Raw genomic sequence first — 27,630 nt, forward strand, 5'->3', positions numbered from 1 at the left:
TCAAATGACATTGATTGGATAATCTCGAAAATCGGTTCGCGTGACGTTTATTTTCAGATCAGTTTCTTTTCTTTTTTTTTTCTCTCTCCAAATTGCATTAGCGTATTTGATGCATCCATTTTTTGCGTTCTATTGTACGTTAACCAAAAAAAAAAAAAGAAAAAATCAAGAAAAGAATGAAACATCGTGTTACTATTATTAATGCACATATATTGCACGCAGGGGGGAGGTGAGTTGGTTTTGAAAAACAAAATGTGCGGGGCTAAATTCGATCATCGGAGAGAAATACTCTTTAATCATAATTTATCATATAAATATTAACAAAATGATTATTTTTCTCAAATAATATAACCAAGTACCATCAATTGCAAGGAAAACAGTACGAATTAATAAAAACCATGAAATATTTTGTTGACGTTTATTGAGGATAAAAATAAGGGAAGTATTTTATTGTGTTTAATAAACTTGGAGAAAATATTTGTTAATATTGATTAATAATACATATTTGTTATGAAAGTACCGATATATTGATCATGGTGTTTTAAATTGCAAAAATGAGTCGAGTTTAGAGTCCTATTACCGTCCACAGCCCAGTGTATTATGGTTGGGATCTGACAAGACGCTTACAACGAGACCAGCTTGGCTGACAAATCTCACAATCAGCTTTAGTCATGACAATGACCCTCTTCCATTTGGAAAGAAGACCCATTGCCTCGCGTGGCAGGATCGCACTTCCGAAAACGATGGTGCTTCTTCTTGGTGACACTTCGAGCACCCAGGAGCACGTATTTTCATTCGAAAGTACTTTAACTTCGGTCAGAACTTACACGATCCCAGAGGTATCCGTATCTAGTTGTATTTTTTATTTTTTTATTTTTTTATTTTTTTTTTCTGTTATATTATACCATTTTCGCACGCGAAAATTTTTTTTTCTTCTCTTTTTATCAACGTTCCGTTGAAACGTTCAATTTTTACATACAAATAGGTAGGTACATAGGTAATAAATTATTTAAACGTAGTTTTTAGTATTGAAATATGTTTCGTTTCATGTTTGTTCGTTTCTTTTTCTTTTTTTTCTATTTCTTTCTTTCCATATATTTTTGGTTATCTTTTCTAGATAATATACAGATTTGTATCTTTAATTGTAAGAGATAAATATCTTGTGTTCTTTCTTTTTTCTTTTGTAAGGTTGTAATTATTTGATTATATATATTAGAATATATTTGGAATAATTTATTTTGATGAAATTTAATATATGAGTATCTAGTCGATAGGTATATCTAGAACTTCGTTTAATTTTTGTATCGTTAGTTAGTTTTATCGATTTTAGATAATCCAAATTTCGTTCTTATGATTATACAAATTTGCACGTATTATAATATATCGAGTATAGTAGATAGAGTTGAAGTTGTAATAGTTATTCATCAACTGTATGATGATATCAAATATTTTGATTGATTCAAGTCAATATATTAAATGTTATTCGATTTATACAGGATGTTTAAAGTTTTATCAACCAAATGGTGTCAACGTATTCTATGCACGAAACTAAAACAAAAAAGAAACATGTTTGAAAAACAAACTATCATGTAAGAATTGATTAAAAAGTTATTCAATTACAAATGTTCATACTTAAACAGTAACAGGAATTCTTCATAAATTTCAAATCGATTAACACCTTGTATACGAAGAAGAATCATATTTCAATTTTTTAATTAACTCCAATCGATTCTACAATAATTGATTATTATTCGTGTATTATATAAAAACAGGTGTTAAACCAACACAATTATTCACTATCCTATGAGTTTAATTTCAAAAATTCTCGTAACAGCAATTATTTCAAGTTACAAGGCAAACGTATTTGGGAATATACTTTTTGTTTCTTTTTTTTTTGATAAGATAGAAATAATATACCAAAAAACAAAATGTTAGTAAATTTTCTTGCGATTGTCATAACCGATTTTGAGTTTAGAATTTTTCTATCTCTCGGTAGATGTATTTTTAGTTCGAGCAAGCTAGCAAGCAAGCAAGCAAGCAAGCAAGCAAGCTGGGTTATCCGTTTACAGTACGGACTTTGTGCAGTATACCGTGTTAACGGGATAAATTACATGTAATTACAAGGTTCGTTTTATTTCTACCTGACAGATCGGTTTCTACGATTTATTTTGGGGGTCCAATTCAATTGAACAAAATGATTATTTCCATACTTCTTATTTCTTTTCTGAATATATCTATTCAATCTCTTTGATTATGTTATAACAAGTATCACCAGTGTAGTGTAAATCATAAAATCAGTATACTACAAATAATATATTCCAATGATTTATTCTTGACGATGATAAGGAGAACGTGTCGAAATTAAAAAAAACACGTCGACACTTCAATTTTCTAATGAATTATTCATTTGTCATATATATATATATACAGTGTGTTGAGAGAAAATTGTAGTAAAGTAACACATGTGATGTATTTTTCGTTACATACTTAGCGTGTTAAGTAATTGTGAGCGAGCGAAAATTGTGATATTATGTCACGTTATGTTATTAAGGTCTCTCCAGAAGTAGCATGTGTATGTATATATAATACTTATAAAGGGAAAATATATACTCTTATGTATATATATATATATATACTTATACATGGCAAAGTTTCATCGTGAACGTGCATGGTCAGACGACTAACGAAGCACGACCATTAATCGATCGCAACGCCTTTGCTTTTGCACTTTTGAAATTTTCTTCCTCCCTCTCTCTTCTTCTTCCTTGGCAACTTAATAAAAAAAAAAAAAAAAAGAAAACGGAAAAAACACGAATGAGTACACCGAACAAACTATCATGCAATTATTATTTCGAATCAATTCAAATCAAACATTCGCGTTTAACGTTTCAAACACAAATACGCGTATTAAATATCAAAAAAAAATACAATTTTGCACACTTGAAATAATTTGTTTAACATTAGAACAATCGAGGATTGACGTATAATTTATTCCTATCGAAGGAATCGAAATGATTTGTTTTTCCAATTTAATTTTTCTTATTTTGCGAATAAGAATGATTGTAAGGAAATAATTACGCGTATCGAAGTCAGACATATTTTTTTACATTTTTTTTCGTTTCTATTAATTATAAGAGAAATGTCGAACGAGTAATTTTTACTTTCCCCTTGTTAGATCTAGCGTTGAAAAATTAAAAAAAAAAAAGGAGGAAAAAATATGAAAAACATGTCAACGTAATTCGCAAGAGCGTTTAAACGATGATCGGTTTAATTTCTTATCGCGTGAAAATCGATAAAAAAGGGGTTTAATCAGGAACATCGTTTCTCATCGAAGAGAAAGAACAAGCAGAAGAAGAAGAAGAAGAAGAAGAAGAGGAAGAAGAAGTCACCTTCAAAAGAGTAGTTCAGTAAAACAAGGGAAAGGTCTAATCTTTCGGATGGAAGGATAGAAGAGAAGAGGAGGAGGAGGAGGGAAGGGGGTGAAGGATGGAGAAAGAGTGACAAAGACGGTGCCACCGACAAACTAATTATCGTTCACAATGAGCATTGTTTCGAGCTCGTTAACGACTAAGAGTATACTTATTCGCGATTGTTTTGTTGGTTGGTTGGTTGTACGTTGTTGCTGATCTTAGGATATTCGTGTTGGTATCAAAGAATATTATCTATGGATAATATCCCTCCCCCCCACCCACCTCCCACCCCTTTTTTACTCTCACTTTTCCTTTAATATTCTCTCCCCATTCCCTAATATTTTGATCTCTCAATTTTATTTCCGTTCCTTTCTTTCAGTGGTTCAATTGAGGTAACTTTGACATCACTGCCACTTCCACCCCCCTCACTTCCCCCGTATTCGGGTCGTCTCATCCCTTTTCTTTGTCTTTCCAACCCTTTTTCTACCCCCCCCTCCCCTCCACCTCCCCCAACTCACACTTTCCCTTTCTATCTTTGTGTTGTCCCTTTTTGTGTGTGCCCTACATGATAGCCCATTAACAATGAGTTGGTGTTATTGTGTTAGTGGCAGCACTCGCTCCGCCACTTTCGAACCCGTTAGGAACACACTCTTCTCTCAGCAGCATCATCATCCATCCCAACCAGCGAACGAAAGTGCACTCGTTCAACTGGTAGAGAGCGTTTCGTGATTGAAACGACTTGACTCTCTCATTCAAGGGTTTGGATAGATGACGGTGAGTAGAACAAACGACAATTTCTGATACTTTCAAGATCATCTAAGAAGGAGGAAACGAACGTGCAGATTTTTTACTTTCATAAGAACACCTTTTTCTTAGAATTAGAATTCTATGGAATTTCTATAGAATTAATACATTAGATTGTGCCGAATTATTGGATATATATTTTGTTTGAATTCATTTAATTTTTTACTGTGAAACATCTAACTTGAAAAATTTTTTTTTATTCTTTTTATAGAAACTTTATTCAATATAATTTTTATATATATATATTTTAAAAACAGAATATTCATATAATATATATATATTTTAAAAATTTAATTAAAAATATTATAATTTATATATATATATATATTATATGTGTGTATATTCTGTTTTTAAAATATAATTTTTTTCCGTAGATTTTTGTTTAATTATTATATTTAACACAACACGCGTTTACTTCTATTTCCTTAAGATGATATTTGGAACTTGACAATTTAATCGTTTTTCAATATTTCGTAATATTGAAACGTACGTTGATACGTATCCGTTCGTTTGCGGGGAAACATTGATAATTCGTTTAAATTTCGTTAGATTTTTTTTTTGTACGATATGTTGTTATTTCTTTTTTTTCTTTTATTTTTATTTTTATTTTTATTTGTATTTTTATTCTTTCCTTTGTAAAAGTAATTTTTCGAATTATATTCCAGTAAACGTTAATCCTAACTCTTTAATATTTTATCATCTTTTATCGTGACTAAACTAACGAGATAACAGAAATCGGATATCTCTCTTTGATTTAGAAAATTACACGAGATTGCACTTTGATCTCGTGATCTCGTTTTCATGTAGACGTCCACTTCGGAGCTTTTTCTCTCTCTCTCTCTCTCTCTTTTACTCTCTCTTTACGTACGTCTCTAACGAGCCAGAAAAAATTTCAGAGAGATAGAGAATACTAATAAATGTGATATTAGGCGTTAAAGTAGAATTTTTAATCGTTTTAAAAAAATTAGAGAGAATCAAAGAGAGAGAGAGAGAGAATGATAACTGAGTTTTTTATTTACAAAGAGATTAAATAGAATCAGTGTACCATTAACATGTTGAATATTTCAAAACAATTTTGCACAAATAGGTAGAATTATAAATTTATTAGATAAAATGATAGGAGAGAGAATTATCGAAGAAAATAATTTGAATAAAATCGTGTATATGACAATTTATACTACGATTAGAAATAATATATAATTTTAGTTTCAGTCTAAAAAAATGTAGACATTTATTAAAATAAAATAAAATATAGAAAAGAAAAATTTATTATAATAATTATTGGATTGTATGTATAAATGCAAAAATAATTTAGTCATTGGAAATGTTATACGTAAATTATTTGATAATAAAATATTTAAAAGATTCTATAAATTTTGAAAAATGCATAAAATAATATAAAAATATAAATAAAAGAAATTCGTGTTGGATCGATGTGATCGTTGAGGTGAAATTGTTCACACCCTTGGTTTGAACAGTTGACACATGTCGATAGGAAGATTTAAATTTTGGAAATAAAGGTTTGATCGAGCCTCTACCAGTTTCCCGCACTATAAGGGGGGTTAATAAATATCGATATTTCTTCGGTCATGCAGAAAGAGGGAAGGCACAACCTTCTATTATTCGCGATCACTTTTTCGCGTTTCCAGGAGGATTCCTCGATCATTTCCTCAGAGAATATGATCGATTCGATTTTCTTGATAACACTGGATACCTTTTGAACCCTTCGATTTCATACGTCATAGAATTCACGTGTCTATGGATGACCGACTTTGAAGGATCCATTCTTTTCCTACATTCCTATCCATAAATATATATTTGATTTATCTATAAATATTATTTATATATGAGATTACAAATAAAAATTGTATTATTTTTTTTTTTCTTCGACCAATTTTTCAACTATATAATACTCCTTAGTTTTATTGAACGTAATAAATAATTATTATATTTTTATTTTGAAGATTTAAATTGAAAAAGATTTATCAAAAAAAAAAACCATTTAACGAGATTTTCTTGACATGTTTTTTTAAAGATAATCATTATTATTATTATTATTATTATTTAACAAGTTTCTTGTTTGCCAAGTTGCATTTTGATTGATAAGTCAAGGAACGTGTTAAGAAATTTGTATTTAAAATTGATTAGAATTTTTGAATATATATATTTATATTTGAAAATAATTTTTAATCGAGAAGATATATAAAATAATATCAAATGGTATGAATTAAGATTAATAATAGAAAATAAACGATGAATAGTTATATGGATATTTGATTGAATAAAATGATACGAAAAGGGAGTAGAAATTTATGTTCTTTTTTATTTTTTGTATTATAGTAAGTATAATAATTAAAGAAAGGAAAGAGAGTAAAAATGTAGAAAGAAAGTGATACGTAATACAATCAACGAGATTGTAGAAACCAATTCTTTTCTTAATGTCAATGAACATGGCGTTATTCCAGGAGAGGTGAGTTCATTTATCGTCCAGAACTCGGTTCTTTCTTTAAACGACAGCACTCTTTTAATTACTTAATTTTATTCTTTTAATTACACGGATTTGTAAGATTGCACGGTTGGGTACTTGATGGAACGTGAAATTAAATTTGAAGATTTACAAGGGGTAGTCCGGTGAAATTATTGGCCAAGTTAAAAAAAAGCAAAAAAAAAGGGAAATCAAAAAAATATCCGAGACACGTTTATTAATTCATTTATATTTTAATATCAACGTTATATCTTAAATTATAATAAATCGCGTGTGGAAATTAAGAAAAGAAAAAAATTCATTATACAAAATGAATATTTATTTATGTCATCAACGTTTCATTACCAATTCGATACGCATACGTGTAACGTAATTTCATTTTAACGTCTTATACTTCATAGCAAAATTTCCTATCCATTGTAAATCTAAAATATAAAACATCTATTAAAAGATTTGAAAAAAAAAGAAAAAAGAACGATCGATAGATTTAATAAGAGAAGAAAGAAAGAAAAAAAAAACAACCGAATCATTGAACAATACAAGGATTTATCGCAGCGAAACGTGCTTGAAACACAACGAATCGGTTAAACGTAATTTAATAAGGCGAATAATTAAATACGAATTATTTTCGCGATATAATTAAGACAATTTTATTCGTTTCTAAGATAGATACGATCATTATAAAAAATCATTATTATTATTAGTATAACAGACACACGTATAGAAATAATATACGAGTTTTTGTTTGAAGTGAAAAACTTATACGTGTAATCGTATATATCATGTAATACACGTATAAAATTTAAATTATATTCGAGTTATTATTTTCGCGATATAATTAAGACAATTTTATTCGTCTCTAAGATAGATACGATCATTATAAAAAATCATTATTATTATTAGTATAACACACACACGTATAGAAATAATACACGAGTTTGTTTGAAGTGAAAAACTTATACGTGTAATCGTATATATCATATAATACACGTATAAAATTTAAATTATATTCGAGTTATTATTTTCGCGATATAATTAAGACAATTTTGTTCATTTCATAGATAGATACGATCATTATAAAAAATCATTATTATTATTAGTATAACACACACACGTATAGAAATAATACACGAGTTTGTTTGAAGTGAAAAACTTATACGTGTAATCGTATATATCATATAATACACGTATAAAATTTAAATTATATTCGAGTTATTATTTTCGTGATATAATTAAGACAATTTTGTTCGTCTCTGAGATAGATACGATCATTATAAAAAATCATTATTATTATTAGTATAACAGACACACGTATAGAAATAATACACGAGTTTGTTTGAAGTGAAAAACTTATACGTGTAATAGTATATATCATATAATACACGTATAAAATTTAAATTATATTCGAGTTATTATTTTCGCGATATAATTAAGACAATTTTGTTCGTCTCTAAGATAGATACGATCATTATAAAAAATCATTATTATTATTAGTATAACACACACACGTATAGAAATAATACACGAGTTTTTGTTTGAAGTGAAAAACTTATACGTGTAATCGTATATATCATATAATACACGTATAAAAGTTACAGATAGTAGAAACACACACCCACTCATAAACACATACATACACAATTACATACATACAAGTTCACAGATACACAATTGTAGTCTTTCATCTTCAAATAGGCGATGGACAAACGCGATTTTCTAGTTTCTGTCAATTTCCTGTTGCGAATTGGCTGCCGGTTGACTAGCTAGCTGGCTGAGCATTATTCTCTACGTTTCCCTTCTCCCTTTCACCCTTTTATCCCTTTCCTCATCGGGTACTTCTATCTCAATTTCTTCCTCTCTCTCTCTCTCTTTATCTTTCTATCTCTCTTTTTCATTTCGCGTTTACGAGCCACTTCTCTCTCTCTCTTTTCATCTCTCTTAAGTTTTTTTTTGTTTATTTCTTCTTTTTTTATTCCCTTTTTCGTTTTTTATTTTTATTTCCACGTTTCCCCATCACTCACTCATTCATCCATCCATTTTCGATTGCAGTTGCAGCAGAGCCATTTTCGATAGCACCTAGCGACTAACTACCATAGCAAATTAATAACAGGGTTATATACATACACGTCAAGAATATTCTGTACGTAGACAGTATTCGGATATGTTCTGTCTCACGTGGTCACCCTTTTACGTTCATAGTAATTCGCGGTTTCTGCGAATCATCGGGAAATTAATTACATTTCCGCGTCACCGGCTAGACAAACGGTTATATGTGTTATGTATGTATGTGTATGTGTATGTGTATGTGCATAGGTGCGGGTGTGTATTTGTATTTTAGTTTATGATCGATTTGGATACATCATTTTATCTTCGTGGGGTTTATTTGTTACTTATTTTTTGTTGGTTTAATAAATCGTTCTTATTCGTTATTTTGACGATCTTTTTATCGGTTATAATAATTTTGTTTAAAAGGAACATGTAATTGAATTTTTTTGTATACTTTTCTTTTCTTTGTTTGTTTGGTATTAACATAAATTTTTAATAATTGGAATGGTTTATATTTGATCTTGTTTATACATATATAGACATTATTTTATTATGTAATAATATGTAAAAGTTGTGGTGGTATATTGAATGAGAGTTTGAATATGTATTGTTTAATACATTATATAATTTAATATTTATTATTATATTAATTATAAATATGCTGGTACAGAATATTATATTATACATATTTCATATTTTATATATTTCAATTTGTACATATTATATAAATATTTAAAAATATGGTTTAATGTAATATACGTATTGTGTTAAAAAATACGAAAATATTTAAAAACGTAAATTTCAAATGTTATACTGTATTAAAATTATTAACATTATATATGTGGATAAAAAATATATATTAAAAAAATAAAAGAAATAATACATATATAAATCAAAAAATAAATTTCAAATGTTATACTGTATTAAAATTATTAACATTATGTTTGTAGATAAAAAATATATGTTAAAAAAATAAGAGAAATAATAGATATATAAATCAAAAAATAAATTTCAAATGTTATACTGTATTAAAATTATTAACATATTTGTAGATAAAAAATATGTTAAAAAAATAAGAGAAATAATACATATATAAATCATGTAATATTATTATCATACTTTGTCGAATTTAGTTGATCGTACATACACACACATACACATACATATACGTTGATAGCTAGAGAAGAAGTTTATTTTGAATGTAAGTCACCTTTTGTTCTTTCTTTGTTTGATTACGAATTCAGATTCGTTCGGAGTGTGTTTCACGAATTCGTTGTTTTCAATACTAATACGTCAAGGATATTAGAAGGTATTTACGTGTTATCATTCGTACAGCAACCGTCGTTGGAGACAGATGTATTCTTCGTGAACGTGCGTTTAATTAAAAATTATTTTCAGGTAATTTTAAAAACATTTATAATACATATATACGTTAACATATTAATTTTTTTTGTTATATTTCTACATACGTACGTGCAGATATTTTTTTTTATACGTATGGGTTTAATTTTATTCGTAATAATTTTTATAAAATATTTTAAAAGTAATATACGTCGTTTTCGTTAACGCTCTTATGTTTTTATTTATTTTTTGTAAATCGAAGAATTTATTTTAGAAGACAAATGACGGATTTAATTTAAAAAGTATGTTCATTATTTATAAGATAATTTGACACTCGTGTATTGATTTATAAGAATTATTTAATTTATTTATCGTTTATACACGCGTATATTTTGTATCCTTTTTTTCTCTCGACAAAGAAATATCTAATATAGAAAATCAAATCGATAAGATTTTTCATCTAAAACGTATTTCTCTTGATATTTCGTAATGTTTCATTATAATCGTATATCAATTTATAAAAATTGTTTCATTTTTACAGAGAAATATCTTTCGTATTTATTTATATTTAATTTCATTCGTATTTATTTTTAAAGAATTTTGTTTAAAAGAATAATAAATCCTTCGCTTTTTAATTATTTTTTTTTTTTTTGATCAAACAATTTATATATCATAACGAAACGAATCATGGAGATTTAACTTAAAAATCGCAAGCCTAATATTTATTACATAATTTGAAGCGTATCAATTAATAAGAATTGTTTTATTTTACAAAACTTTTCTATATTTGTTTTTTTGTTCCTAGAAAAATTTCTAGAAAAAGTTAACGCAAATAGGTACTCGATCGAATAAACGTGTAAACACTTATCGATTTTCAGAACAATTATATATGTATACATCCGTACATAGTACATATGTAGTTATATATATATATATATAACGTATGTACATATACATACAAACACATATATATAGGTTTAACAAATTATTGGCGGTCGATGCAATCGAAAGTGCGGTCGGTGCAATGGTTTGTCGAATTGATTGGCAGATTAAGAAATGAAGAAATAGATTTTGTCTATGTGCTGGTGAACGCATCGTATCTATTTCGGGATTTAATCTAGTTCTAGTTCAAGATCGATCAATAAAGATTATTTAATCAATTTAAAAAAGGGCAGAGATACGTTTTCGAGTTACTCTCAGATTTCATTTTCCATTTTATTAAGAAGGGTGAAGTAATTTATGTTCGATTTCGATATATTTTATTTATATTTTTATTTAAGTTAACAAATAAGAAAAAAACAAGTTATAACAATTAAAAATAATTACTTTTCTTTTTTCTATTTGTTTATAATATCATTTATTTTTTTACAATAGTTGTTAATATGTGATTAAATTAATTTATTATATATATTTGTATTTGTTTTTTTTTCAATCGAATAATATTAATACGTTCGTATAAATTTATAGGGAAAAAATTGTCGTTAGAAATGAATTGAATAATTTATATCGTATGAATGATTATTATGCATCATATTTTTCTTAACTCGACGTATTGCAATATAATCTTAAATAGATTTTAAAGCATAAACGATAACTCGTTTAAGGATTTACAAAAGAACTCGGTACCGTGAGAGATATTCAAAAGAAGACTAAGTAAGTAGGTAGGTAGGATGGTAGATAGCTATTATAAACTTTTAGTCATCCTCATTATAATAGTTTTCGAAGTAGCACAGTATCGTTGCGTGCAATCTTCGTTCGCATGCATTCTGAACGTTCCGACAATCAAAATCGAGCGAGAGAGAGAAAGAGAGAGAGAGAGACAAAGTCTTTTGAAATTCGATAAATAATATTTCTAAGCAATGACAAAATAATTAGAAAACTTTTTTTGTCCAAACGTTAGATCTCATTTTTCATTCGAATCAAAAAATAACGATTAAACGTTTCGAATATTTTCGAAAGAAAATTTTACCTCAACGTTTCCTCCTCGAATAATTTTACAAAATAAAAACCCAAACGAGATAGTTGTTTTCTCAACACGTTCCGATCTTAGAACACTTTACATTTAGGCCACGTGGGCCGTATACGTCCTACGTGTTACGATTCCATTATTCTGCTTCTGACCTATACTTTGTGTGCAATGATTAAAATAGTATAAAGATCATAATTATCAAGAAAAGGATGTATAAGATTTATAAAATAACAAAATATAATCAATTTCTTTCTTTAACAATTATTCTAACAAACATGGAATGACGCGACTGTACATTTTTATTTATTTTAAAATGAGAATTACGAAATGACTCGAACGAAAAGCTTAGTGTAACATACGTGACGTGTTAAAATTAAATGTTCTTTTTTTTTTTCTTAGAAAAAAATAATTCGATCGAGTGATCAATAAGATTATGGTATATATAAAATGTATCTACCATGAATAATGCGAGTTTAAAGTCTTGTAACGTTTATCAGGAAGGGGGGAAGAGGGGGAGGGAGGGAGGGGGAGGGAGGGTTAACTTTCTCGATAGATCGAATAGATTATATCGAAAATAAAATGTCTTTCATAAAGATCACGTATCTGAGATAGAAGATGGGGAGTAGAAGTTTTCTATGGTAGTAGTTGTGTAGAATTTCATCTCTCTCTCTCTCTCTCTTTCTCTTTCTCTGTCTCTCTTTCTCTCTGTCTCTTTCTCTTTCTCTCGATAAGCGATAGTTTACATCGTATGCAGAATTCGTGGAATTTTCGATCCATTATCCGTAGCGTACGTGATCGCAATTCCGTGACTTACAAGTAGGCAAGCTATAAACTATGTTCGATCATGGAGAAGGGAAAGTATAAAAGGGGAAGAAGAAGAAGAAGGAGGAGGAGGAGGAGGAAGAGAAAAAGGATAGAAAATGTTAGGAAGAAAGGAGACAGGATCAATCTACCTTAAAGTAGTTTGTCCTACTTTTTCTAGTCGGCTTTCTGAAGATTTTTAGTCCATAACCTTCCCTTTCTTTCTTTCTTTCTTTCTTTCTTGGTTGCTTACTTTATTTATTTCTTTTTTCTTCCTATCCTTTTTTGTCCCCCTTCTTCTTCTTCTTCTTCTTCTTCTACTTCTTCTTCTACTTTAATTTTATTTTTTCCTTCGAGGAAGAGGAAGTTGCATGGAACTTGAATTTTGTCTTCTGTTGAAAGCCAATGGCCCTTCTTACATCTATCCATTCATTCACGTTCTTTATAAACCCCTATACTACCTTTACTTTATTTCTTTAGAAATTGTTCTTTAAGGATGATACGAGTACACCCTTACGTATCATCTAGGATATAACAAGGGATCATCCTAGCTCTTGCTTTGTATTCAAATGTTTATTAAAATATTTTGATCGATTATATAAATATTCTTCGCGGATGATCATGTCCTTTGGTAATTTCTTTTTGTATCTTTTTTGTTGTTTTCTTTTTTGTTTCTTTCCAAAGAACAAGTAACGGCAGTTTCGTAGATCGTTGGAAATATAACAATGTGTGTGTGTGTGTGTGTGTGGTGTATAGTTTTAATTGAAATATTTTTATCGGGTAAATGTAATCGATTCTTATTTAAATTCAATCGTTCGATTTTATTTATTACGCGAAAGATGTAGAATGTTCGAATTTCGTAGACAAAATTCGAAACGTGACGAAACGTCGAAGAATAGGATTTGAAAATATTCGAAGGAAAGAATTTTTCAATGTACTTTTTAACTGTACTTTTTCATTTTTGATAAATGAAATATTATTACGAAAAATACTGTAACAAAAGATGAATTATTTTTACATTATCATTCTAATACACAATTTAATTGTATATTTCTGATTATTTTTATTTATATTATGTGTGTTAAAGATCTATCGTTTAAAAAAGAATTTAAATTATGATTAACCACCTCTCACGTCTCAATTTTATTTATGTAAAAAAAAAAAAATCTAAAAAAAAAAAAAGTAAAATAGTTTTTACGTACAAACTAGATAATTCCTTAACGAAGAAGGAAAAGAAAAAAAAAAGAAAATGACGAGTAGAGAGGATACGTGTGTGTATGTGTGTATGGGGGGTGGAGGGGGGAGTGACGATAGGAATGCGTCCAGTGAAAAATCCTAATCGCATTTAAGCGAATAGAAGCGTCGTCGTGTTGTCGACTACTGCACCCACACATACTCGTTGGCAACCATCAAGATAAAAACTAATTTTCCTGTGAGAACGTTGAAAACGTTTAAAGCCTTTAAATGCTTTCGAGCATGTGTGCGTGTTGCTGTGTTGCTCGCTTTTCCGGCTTTGTAGCTCGACAATTCGCCGGATGTCAGAACGACTCGAAATCGGTTCGCGTGTCGATACGTTTTTTGCTACGTCACCGGGTACATACGAACTCACTCACAACGATGATGATAGGGGTGGGTGGAGGGGTGTTGGTCGTTGGTCGGATTGTGAAAGATTTCATTTTTACCACCCCCATTTTTTCTTTCCAAGTATGACAATCGTTGGAATTATATTTATTTCGTTCGTTTGTTAATAAAACATTAATAAATTTCTAAATAAAAAATCATAAATATATAATTATTGATAATTTATTTATTGCATTATTTCAAGAATACTTTTTTTTTGAGTCATTGTTTTTTCTTCTTCTTCTTCTTCTTCTTCTTCTTCTATTTTTTTTTCAATAATATATTTTTCGTTTGTTATACATACCACTAGAATAATTATTGTTCGAATATTTTTTTCTTTTAGGAATATATATTTTTCGATTGTTGTTTCAAATTTTATTTCAAATTACAAATAACGTAAAAAACATGTTTGGGTATATTTCCCCGTACGGTCAGATAGAACAAATATTTTCGATAAATTCGTTTTCAAATTGGAAGATAAAATAATACAACGTTTGACTATCGCGTTTATTTCACTTATGATGGATGACATTTTTAATGATTTTTTTTTCGTTTTGTTTATTATTATTATTATTATTATTATTATTTGCTTTAGATATTATTTGAAAGGATTGATAATAGAGAACTAAACAAGCAAAAAGGACCATGGGCAGAGAGGCGTGTGGGTCAGTAACAAGCATTCTATTGCAACGATCAATACCACGCACACGGTGTTGCTTGCACTTGCAACAATGCACTCGTAGGACTGAAGAACGATACTCGCACGTGCGCCCTGTCAGCATAAAACTTCTGCTAGAGTATATGTGTACGTATATATATATATGTATGTGTGTGTGTGTTGCCATTGAATCCGATAGCATAAGACAAAATACTACATAAATCGTAAAAATCTGTGCAAGCTAGCTGTTTTATTTATTTATTTATTTATTTATTTTTTTTTATTTTTTTCTTTTTATATTAAAATTCTATCGTTTGTTTGCTTTTTATTCTTCTTTTTTTTTTTACCGAACAAAAATGCAGACACGCGCTGGCACGGTTATTGAATCAGGAAGTTGCAATTTTTCGTTGCATTTTTTGACAATATTTTCGAATTTTTCGAAAGAAAAATAGAAAAAAAAATACGATAAAAATGAAAGAGAGATAAAAAATAGATTTGATCGATATAAGGAAAATATTTCGTTTCGATGTTAATTCATATTACTATTATTAACGTCTTATACATAACACATACACACATACATACATACACATATATTATATTAGACAGATTTACTCACACTGTTATTTCATTTACCACGAGTTATTGCGTTTATACACGAGAATAGTTAATGATCGCATTTGTATACGTATAATTACTTCGGTGTATTTGAATATGCATGATTGCGTGCGTGCGTGCGTGCATACATGCGTGTGTGTGTTTGTAAATGGGTGAGTGTTTGGTTGCATTAGATTCGTCATTAAATTGAACACTTTCTCCTGTCATTCTTTACGTTGTAGAAGTTGGATGAAACTCGCGTTTAATCAATCGTTCAACTATGAACAATTGATCCCAATTAGAATTGGAGAGACGACGTTCGAAGCTTTTACAAACGTTTCACCTCCGTTGAGTTTCAACAATTCGGACATTCTACGCTTCCGTAGCCAATAATGGGAGTCGATTTTCGATTACTAGAATCATCCTCTTGAATAAGAAATTACTTCCTACTTATATCGAATTTCATTTGACTAACATTTTCATTGAATTTTTGTTTGTTTCATTTTTTTTTTATTTCATTCCTTTTGAAAAAGAATAATTCGCGTTTGAGGTGTTAACGAAAGAAGAAAAAGAAAAAAAAAAGGTCATTCATTTGGATTTGTTTAAATGTTTCATTTGAAAGTGAAATTCTAAAAAATTCTAAAAATTATGATAACTAATTCTAAAAAATTAGAATCGTTAGTTTCTGAATGCACATAATATTTTTTAATATTAATTTTTATTAATTACCGCAATATTTGTCATATGTACGAACATAGTGTTGCAAAATTAAGAGAAATTATTCGAGAAAAAAAATTAATGAAATAAATTATTTAACAAATTATTGTTTTAAATGGGAATAGAAAATATTGATGGTATTTTATTTTTTAAACAGTATTATTTATATAGTGAAGTATATATCAATAAAATCGGGTATCCTTATGGGTGTCTTTTATATCCTATAAAAAGAAAGTATTCTATGGGGATAGGACATTGGAGATAAGTATCATGGAATTTTCTTGAGTTCATAGGTCAATTTTTATCGATTATCGAAGTATAATAGAATAAAACCGATCGAGATATATCGAGAGTTGAGTAGTAAGGCGTGATAACTCCAAAATTGGATAAAACTGGCATAAGTCTATTTAGGTTTGCGTGATCTTATTATACAACCGAACCAACAGTGGCGTAACGTTTCAAATGTTAACCTTATACTTTGTTTTCTTTTTTCTTCTTTTTTTTTTCTTTTTTCTAATCAAATTTGTACAATAAGAAATGTGTATTTCGTTTAAATGAATTTTTTAATTTCATCTCAAACTACGACAGTGCGCATGATTTATTTGTTTTATGCAAATCGAATGAATTCTTTTCTTTTCTTTTCTTTTCTTTTTAAAGTCGACATGAAATAATATAGCACGTATATACGATTTCATTCATAAATTTAAGAAATTCTGTTGAAACGTGTCATTTGTACCTACTAATCTTTCCCTTTTCTGTAATTACGTTTGAATAATACGTTTTAAACATACACGCGAACAGTGTTGTCAAATTGACGTCAATACTCCCCTTTTGGATTATTATCGTTATTAGAAAAATGAGGTATCATTACCATTATTATTATTATTATTATTATTATTATTATTATTATTAAAATAATAATCATTAAATATAATACAGACAGAAAGAAAAATACAATAATTATTCTAATGGAATAAACTTAAATAAAAAATTTCTTTGATTGTGTGTTATCGAACGATTATTATTTAAATGATCATATTTAAAAAAAAAATATATATTTTCGTATTTATTATAAATAAATCAATATATAAAATATATATAAATATATATAATAAATATATATATAAAAAATAATAGTCATTAAATATAATACAGACAGAAAGAAAAATACAATAATTATTTTAATTGAATAAATTTAAATAGAAAATTTCTTTGATTGTGTGTTATCGAACGATTATTATTTAAATGATCATATTTAAAAAAAAAATATATATTTTCGTATTTATTATAAATAAATCAATATATAAAATAATATATAAATATATATAATATATAATATATAATAAAAACATAATAATCATTAAATATAATACAGACAGAAAGAAAAATACAATAATTATTCTAATTGAATAAACTTAAATAAAAAATTTCATTGATTGTGTGTTATCGAACGATTATTATTTAAATGATCATATTTAAAAAAAAATATATATTTTCGTATTTATTCTAAATAAATCAATATATATATAAAAGAAGAAAAAAGAAGTGGTGGGATGGGAGGAGGGGGAAATAGGGGTAGTAAGGGAATAGAAGAAGGAAATGAGAAAGAAGAAGAAGTAGAGGAAGAAGAAGAGGAAGAAGAAGTTTCTTCGATATCAAGAAGGCGACATTAGATCTTATCTTTTGTCTCTAAGCACCTGTTGCAACTTTGTGAGAAGCCGGTTAAAAGCTCAAGTTGGAAGTATCTCAAAGTGCAACGTTGAGGAAGTCACAGTTTTAAATGTTCGGCTTATATATTTGCTTCTTCTGTACTTCGTCAGGATCCCCAGGCATAATTCTTTAAGCCATATACACTGTCAAGGATTATTTTCTTCTTTCCTGCGCTTTTATGCAACATCGAGTTAGAAAAATCCTATCTCATGCGAGAAGCCTCGTTTTCTTTTTCTTCTTTCTTTCTTTTTTTTTTTCTTTTTTTTCTTTTTTTTTTATGTTTCTTTCTCTACGTTCACGTTGGTGTGTTACACGTTTCCCGAGCAGCACAATACTTTTCTTCTTGGTTAGAAGCATTTCTCATTCATTGTTCGCTTTTATACGTTTTTATACGTGTACTTGGTTAAGAGGAAGGGGGTTGATGAGGGGGGGATTGTGTGTATCGCGTTTTATTATTCTTATTTTTCAATGTTTTTTTTGTTTTTGTTCGCGTAAATATCCGAATAAAATTCTACTCGTGCACGTTGGTGTGTAGAAGCGTATGTGTATGTGGGTTTTATTTTTTTTTAATGAGACGGATAACAAAATTATTGCATTTTATGGGAGTTTTTTTTTTTTTTTCTACTTGTTCCGTTTCGTTCGTTGTACTTTTTGATTCTTTTTTTTTTGATTTGTTCTTTGATCGTTATATTATCATTATTTTTCTTTTTATTTAAGTATAAGCGTTGTATGTTTCTTTATATTGGTCGGGAAATAAATTATTGTTAGTTATTTTATATTCCTTTTTTTTTGTTTATCTTTGTGTAAAATTATTTATCGCGGTCAACTAATTTTGTGTTTTTCATATTTTTAATGTAAATTTTGTGAGCTTCTATTTTTTCTCTTTTTCTTTTTCTTTTTCTTCCTCATACGTTTAATAACGTATCGCATTTTTCTGATTTTATTTTGTAAATATCTTCAAACTTTTTTTTATTCCCATAGACATACGTGAAGTTTATCATCCCCCTGTGGGTAAGGGGTTAGAATATACCCACAGTATCCCCTTGCTTGTCGTAAAAGCCGACTAATAAGGGGTTGAGAGTTGGTCTCGTAAAAAATTCCTTCGGTGCGAATTTTCTTAATATGAATAATTTAATCGTTGTTGTGTGTATACAATCGTAACGTGGATAAAAAAATATATATATATTTTTAATTATATGGTATTATTTTTCCACATACGATATAACGTTATTCATTAATTATATATATATATTAAATATATATAAATATTTAAATATAAAATATATTAATTATTATTATATTATTAATTATATATATATATACTGTGTGTGTGTGTGTCTATTGATTTGTATGTTACAATATTTTTGTGTTAAATAAAAATTATTTTAATTCATAGGAATAAGCGTATGTATGTATCATTTGTGTGCATCAGTGGTAATGCTTTTTATTGTATTACAATATTACACATCTATAAAAAAAAAGGAGATTAGAAAATGTTTATTTGTACAAAATTTAAATGACATAAGATTATTATTTTTCCACATACGATATAACGTTATTCATTAATTATATTCTGTGTGTGTGTATCTATTGATTTATATGTTATAATATATTTGTGTTAAATAAAAAATTATTTTAATTCATAGGAATAAGTGTATGTATCATTTGTGTGCATCAGTGGTAATACTTTATATTGTATTACAATATTACACATCTATAAAAAAAGGAGATTAGAAAATGTTTATTTGTACAAAATTTAAATGACGTAAGATTATCTTATCGTGGTTTTCTTCAGACGGAAAAATGTATATACCTATACATATACATATACATATACATATAAACGAGGTTAAAGCTAGGAAAGAAAGAAATAAATAAAGAAAGAAATCTAGAAAGAAAGAAAGGAAGAAAGAAAGAAAGAAAGTAAATAAAAGTAGAAAAATAGTCGATATATATATACATATCTTTGGAAGGGCGCTAAAACGTGGAAGGGTTCTGGGTTTTCAAGGGAATACACACACACACACACACATACAAAAAATGGGTTCTTTATCTCGCCTGGTGGGAAGTAATTGCGGGAGTCATGCTGTGAGCTGAGTCGAGTGTTTTGCCAAAGCGAGAAGACGGTTCTTGCTGATGGTGCTTTAGCTTTGGTATTGCTGGTTGTAGTTGTGGTGGTGGTGGTGATGGTGATGGTGATGGTGGTAGTGTATAACGTAAAGCAATAGAAGTGGGTTGGTTTAAAAGTACGAGAATGAGAGGTGGAAGAGTTGTATGTTGAAAGTGGGAAGTGGGTGGTTGGTTGGTTGATGTGTTGGTGGTTGGTGGTTGGTGGGTGGTAGGTGGTGGGTGGTGGCTGAACAGGAGCGTGTTATGCACGCATAGATTTGACTGCGGCCAACACACAGTTGTTTCTAGTAAGAATAACACGAAAGAGAACGAGAATAAAAAAGGGGAAATTTTAAAACGACAATTAGATCGTGTTGGTACTTCGTTATTATAGTTATACTTATTACATAGTGTCTATGATCTATTATTATATACTTTTCTTTCTTTTTTTTTTTATATTTATTTTTTTTCTTGATTCGAGGTAGTAATAATTTTCGTTGAAAAATTTAGATGAAAGTAATTATTTGAAAATGATTTATATACATATGTGTTTTGTTATAATATTTAAATTTAACTTGTTGAAAGTTGAATTAGTTATTTTCTTTGACAAACACAGGTGCCAAAAGTATCGTTGCAGTTTGTATTAATTGAAAGTTCTAATACAATGTTTGGATTAAGTTTAATACATTATTCGGATTTTTTTTTGTTTCTTTTTCATTTGATTTTCGGTAGCAGAAATTTTGTTTTAACCAAAACTATTATCATTTAGAAATAATTAATTGTACAAATGATGTTTATAATATTTCAATTAAATTTGTTCTATTTGAAAATAGAAAGAGAGAGAGAGAGAGATAGTGTAAAGGTTTTCGTGTTATGCATATAATTTCGTATATAGCAGAGAGTGTATTTAAAAGTGAAAAGAAAAAAGAAAAGGAAAAAATAAAAAAGATAGAATCCGAAAAAGAAGACAAATTTTTCCCAGAGAAGAGAGCTTTTAAAATAGTACCCCACGCCAATTCACAGCAATGCGGTACTCCTCCTATCTATGTTTAAATAGACCGCATGCAGAACACGCCTCAAAGTTGTCTCGATTTTCACGGAAACTCGTACGATTTGTTTTTTTCCCTTTCTTTTCTTTTTTCTCTCTCCAACGCTCGAACACATTTTTGTTGTTTTTTATTTTTTTTTGTTTTTTTCCACGAACTTAATTACGCGACGATAAAATAAAAATTATTATCCTTGAAATATAAATAAAATAACGACGAAGACGACGACGACGAAAAAGAAGAAGGGGAGGACAGAATTTTTTTCCAATTTGTTATTTTTTTTCTTTTTTTTTTTGAAAATGACGAAAAATATAATTCCATAGAATAGGATAACTTTTATCTAATATTTCGCGAGAGTAACACGTTACAAGTTTCATAAAGTACACTTTCAAAACGTTTTATCGATACTTTCCAAGTGTGATAAGAAATAGATGAAAAAGTGTGTGAGTGTGAGAGAGACAGAGAGAGACAGGCAGAGAGAAAGAGAGAGAGAGAGAGATAGATATTTGTACGTCAGTGATAAGAGTGAAAAGGGATAGACTTTCTTTCTTATATTCACTCGTGTTTACGAGGATAGAAAAGAAAAGAAAAAAGAGAAAGAGAGAAAGAGAGAGAGAAAGAGAGAGAGAGAGATAGAAAAGATGGAGATAAAAGGAACTTCGAACTCAGTTTGAACCATTTAATCTTTCGATCTTTTGAAAACGTCTTTTACACTTTGCAGGCTTTCTTCGCATGCTTTATATTCAACTAAAGAAGAAACTTACTCCCAAAAGGGGCTGGACTTTCTCTTTCTTCATTCTCTCTCTCTCTCTTTCTCTCTCTCTTTCTTTCTTTTTTTGTATTTTTTTTTACTTTTATTTTACTATTCCTTTTTCTTAATTCCTATTCTTCCATTACTCTTCTTACTTGTTTTCTACGTAAGTTTTGAAGTTTAGTATAAGAAATAATCCAATACATCGATAAAAACTTGCACGCGATTTCGTGAAATGACGGTAACGGATATTAATCGAAGTTGAATTGTATTCTTGCGTTCGCATTGTATTGTTCCGTTTTCGAAAACTCAACGTTCGATTTGTATTCGATTATTCTGCTTCGAAGGAGCTACGATTTCCTTTTTTTTAGGTCACTGCATCAACGCTCGAATATTTTTAATATAGATTATACGGTTGTTTTGTTTCGCGTGGTTTTTTTTTTCTTTTTAATAAATACGAATCCTCTCCTAGTATTATTTTAATTAATCGCGATTGCTGATTTTATGTAAAAGAAAAAACGTGTTTTGAAATTATTTCACGTTATCGAATTTTACGATAAATTAATTTGTATTAACGTAATAATGAGGGTCAATTAATTTTCGTTTTTTATTTTTGATTCGATACTTAGTTTTAATTATAAAATTATAAAATTATTATTAATAACTGAGAAGAGAATTATATACTTAATCGAAATTTTTACTTACAATCGGACTACAGTTTTTTAATCGTTCGTTCATATATATGCAATATGTTGTAAAAAAAAAATAGGTAAAAATGAAAGTTTAATTATGATTGATATATTCTTATTACGAGTGACATGTACGATTAGAAAAAATATAAAAAAGTTTTAAGTAAACGTCTGATAATTCGTAAGTCATCTCACTTAAGAGATTACGATAATATACAATGAATTTGATTTTTAAATAGGATACTAATATATTAATTGTAAATGAGAATGTAATTTTTTGTTTGTTCGTTCGATATTATCAAGAAATATAAGAATTTGAAGTAAACATACTTAACGTATTATAATATGTATCATAAGCGAGGTAGATTGATCGGTAATCCATAGGTGTTGCTCGTTACTAAGCTTTACGGTTTAAGGATAAACGGATTAAAGATACATGCCTCCTAGCTTCATCGGAAAATTAGTGGCCTGTGGCTTTACGCAACCCCATGTTCCATCTATCGTTTTATAATACACGTAAATCTACGTTTATATATTCTATACACATAATATTAATATATATAAATAATGAAAGATTTATTGAAAATATTTGTTTTGCATTATAACAATGATCGATAAAATATTTGAATTGTTTCATATATTTTTGATAGATTAATTGTTAGTTTATTTATTAAAATATATTACATTAGTTTATCGTTTCATGTATGATAAATTCGTTTGTACATGTAATATTTATCGTAGCACGATATAAGGCCCCTTATATGGGTCGTTAGTAACGAATCTGTGCTCTGTATTTTTAATTAATTTATAATATTTAATTATTATCACATTTATTACTATTATAATATGTATTTCTATCTAGCTTGTAAACAGGAAGAGCAATATGGACAATATTATTTAATCATTTACTTTTCACATTTGTTTTTAATATAATTAAAAATAAAAATCTACTGTGTTATACTTCGAAGTAACATTTATTTAGTTTATAGGTGGACAAAAATTTGTCTATGGATTTTTAACGATATGATAATAATCCAAATATATTTCATTAATTAATCAACGAATTTATAAATACGTACTTTTTATAATATACAATATTCAAATTAATTTATAATATCATAATATAATATAATATAAAAAAAAAAATGAAAGAAAAGGAAAGAAAATATAGGAAATTTGGAATGTTAATCTTCTTTGAAATAAGGTTTGATACTTTTTGATAAACAACAAGGTTTCTAGGCGGACGTGAAATTTGGAATTCAATTTATGTCGTTGCATGGCTCGGTAGAATCTATTGCTAGCATAAACGTCTCTATCCTCAGACCCCTTTCACCCTCTTCTTTTCCTCTTTCTCTTCAGTCTTCCTCCCTCTTTCTTTTCCTCTCACCGAACAGCTTGTCGGTTATTTTAATAGAACGGGATGGAAATGTTCGTGCACCGTTGGGGATATATCGCGCGACCTTTTTAACGACCTCTGCTTTCTTAATACAGACTTCATTTACGCTTGATTTATATCCCTTCTACACTGTGTGGCAAAGTAATTTTCGGTTTGTAGTAGTAGAAACGTTGTTGATGGTTCGCGAAAAGTTCGAACCGACTTTCGTTCGTTTTTTTCGTTCGTTTTCAACATCGTTCGGGAAAACGAGTGTATGAAACTCTCTTTAAAAATCCATTTTCTCTTTCTTTTCTTTCTGTTGTAGCTGTTATTTATCCCTCTTTTTTTTTATTTCATTTTTTCGTTTGTTTTTATTTTTGATTTTTTCTTTTTTTTTTTTATCGTTACGACACTTGTATATCTCGTCGATTATTTATTGTTACATTTAAATGTAAATTGTAAAGTATGTTAATTTATACGCGTATGTAGGATCAAAATAATTCATTAATTAATCAACGAAAATTTATAAATACGTACTTTTTATATAATATTTACATTTTTATCGTAATTAGAACGTTGCACAGTGAAAATTTATAGAGGTATGGTTTATACGGTAAACGCGTAGTATAAAAATAAATAAAATTGCATATAAAATATGTATAAAATATATTCACAATCATGTGAAAAATATTAAAAATAAATATAAGTTATAATAATTAAAAATATAATAGTTAAAAATATATATATATAATACAAAAATAGATATGGTTTATACAGTAAACGGGTAATACAAAAATAAACAAAATTGCATATAAAATATGTATAAAATATATTCACAATTATATGAAAAATATTAAAAATAAATATAAGTTATAATAATTAAAAATATATATATATATATAATACAAAAGTAGGTATGATTTATACAGTAAACGTGTAATACAAAAATAAACGAAATTGCATATAAAATATGTATAAAATATATTCACAATTATATGAAAAATATTAAAAATAAATATAAGTTATAATAATTAAAAATATAATAGTTAAAAATATATATAATATAAAAATTTGTTAATAATATTACCCTAATAAAAATGAAAATCTGTTTGTATCATTCTGCAATAAAAAACGTTGTAATGAGTGATACATAAGGCATATATAGAAAGTTAGGGGTGCCAGTAAACGCGTGTTGCAACTACCAGACACGATGTGCGGCAATGCGTCAATATTTGTTCGCGCGATACCTACTTTCCAGCAGTACTATTACCACTACTATTACCACTACTATTACTACTACTATTACCACTACTATTACCACCCTACTCTAACCAAGGGAAAAGAATACACAAAGGCTATTGAGGATTAGTGTTGAGCGTTGAGCCTCGGGACACACGACCACCTACGCGATTGTTACACGTCTACGAATGAAAATCACATATATGGTTAATATATATACTTATACATACATTTATATATATATAGGTATATCTTTTTGTATACACGTACCACAGCGTTGCACTCGAGTTGCATTAAAATGTCACGCGACGATTCTCCGAGGCCGGATTAGCCTTTCCTTCCGTTTCGTCATGCTCTTTCTATATTTTATATAGGTGTATGTATAATATATATGTATATATATATGTATATATATGTATGAATATGTGCACATATGGATATTTATATATATATGTATATATTATTCTTTCTTTTTTTATTTTTCTTTTCTTTTATTGTGTGTGTGTGTTTTTTCTTTTTTTTTTATTTCTTCTTTCATTCCGTCCTTCTTTTTACGCTCGGCGTTATTATTAATAGTAAAGTTCCGCTTTTGATTTTTTTTTATCAACATAAATCGTCAACCGAGTAATCTTTATTTATCTTTATACTCGTACACTCGTAAGTGTTTTCGTTTCGTGATATATCATACGGTTTTACCATAGATTCATTTGATTATTTTTTCACATTTTTTTTCTATTGCATTTTTTTCTTTTTTTTGACAATTTTAAGTTCAAAGTTAATTATTAGATTATTCGTATGAGTGTTTTTATTCCTGGGGATAGAAAATGAATGATCATTTATATTCATAATAGTTTGTTTCTTTTTATTAATATTTTATAATTAAAGTTATCATAATAAAGAGAAAGAGAGAGAGAGAGAGAGAGAGAGAGGGAGAAAAAATGGGGTGTATAATTTATTACTAATTTGTCATATGTTATTCGTACAAGTATATTTATTACATTTGTTTATTTATTTAAATTTACACGCATAAGAATAAAATGAATATCCAGTTTTTTATTTGTTGTAAAACTAAATTCATTCATTCATCGGGTCAATAAACTATGAATCAAATTTATTCGCAACTTATAAATCTTTGTCAGTCTACACGCATAAGAAATAAATTAACAATAATTACAATAGTTTAACATAATATATAATTAAACGTACAGTTTTATTTTTTTCTAGTTTTTCTTTTCAGTTAAATTTAATAAATAAATATTTATTACTTTTTTCCTCTCTTTCTTTCTCTTTTATTTTTAATTATTTCTCACAAATAAATGTATTTCGTTTGTTCCTGTTTTCTTATTATTAATTAATTGCACTTACTTAGTAAAATAGATAAATGTATATATTACTTTCTCTCTCTTTTTATTTTTCTCTACTTATTGGATCGTCTAATCCATTACGATAGATATTGAACAAAGTAGATAAATAAAATAATCTTAAATGGATTTGAATATAGATATCCATTGACAGTAGTCGAGACGTAAAACGTGCCCGCCTCTGCTTGCCGGGACAAATACTGACATTATCTACTTGCGTTTTAACGCTTGCCTATTTATGTTTTTTCTTTTCTTTATTTCTCTCTCTCTCTCTCTCTCTTTTTCATTCTTTCATTCTCCTTCTCTTTCACTCTTTCTTTTTCTTTTTCTTTTTCATTCTTTCATTCTTTCATTCCATCATTCTCTCTCTCTCTCTCTTTTCCTCTCTTTTTTTATTTTCTACCCTTCTTCTTGAAAACCAACCCCTGTTCAGAATATCGTTCGCATTGGGTTTAGAACGTTTGTTACGTATTATTACCACTACTATACTTCGTCTTATCATTCCGATCGATTATAGTATACCAGTAAAGTTACACGTACAACGTTGTACTACCTAAGGCCAAGTTGAATGTTTCTTTTTGAACATTGTGTCGATAGAAAATACACATTACTCGTGTTGGTGAGGCTTCTACTTGCCTTTTCTTTTTATTTTTCTTCCCTTTTTTTTTTCCTCTTTCTTTCTTTTTTTTTATCGAACAAATCGACGATGTTTTTTACGTTACGTTCCTTCAACGGTGATCGGATACGCGTTTTTCTACGAATTTTCTTTTTTTTTTTTTTTTTAATTTAAATTCCAAGATAATCTCGTGTTCATTTTTCATTTAATTAAATATTTTTTTATTATTATATTATTGCACATAAATTTTAGATTTTCTGTTATATTTGTCCTTAGATATTGAATT

At 28.2% G+C, this 27,630-nt stretch overlaps 1 protein-coding gene across 16 annotated transcripts in view; it reads left to right on the forward strand.

Moving 5' to 3' along the window:
• Window positions 1-27,630, forward strand: part of LOC122514084 (potassium voltage-gated channel protein Shaker) — a 172,705-nt gene that overhangs the window by 12,490 nt on the left and 132,585 nt on the right. The window lies entirely within an intron of this gene.

The sequence above is a fragment of the Polistes fuscatus genome, unplaced genomic scaffold (genome assembly GCF_010416935.1).
Source record: "Polistes fuscatus isolate 324 unplaced genomic scaffold, CU_Pfus_HIC Scaffold14, whole genome shotgun sequence".
Lineage (NCBI taxonomy): Eukaryota > Metazoa > Arthropoda > Insecta > Hymenoptera > Vespidae > Polistes > Polistes fuscatus.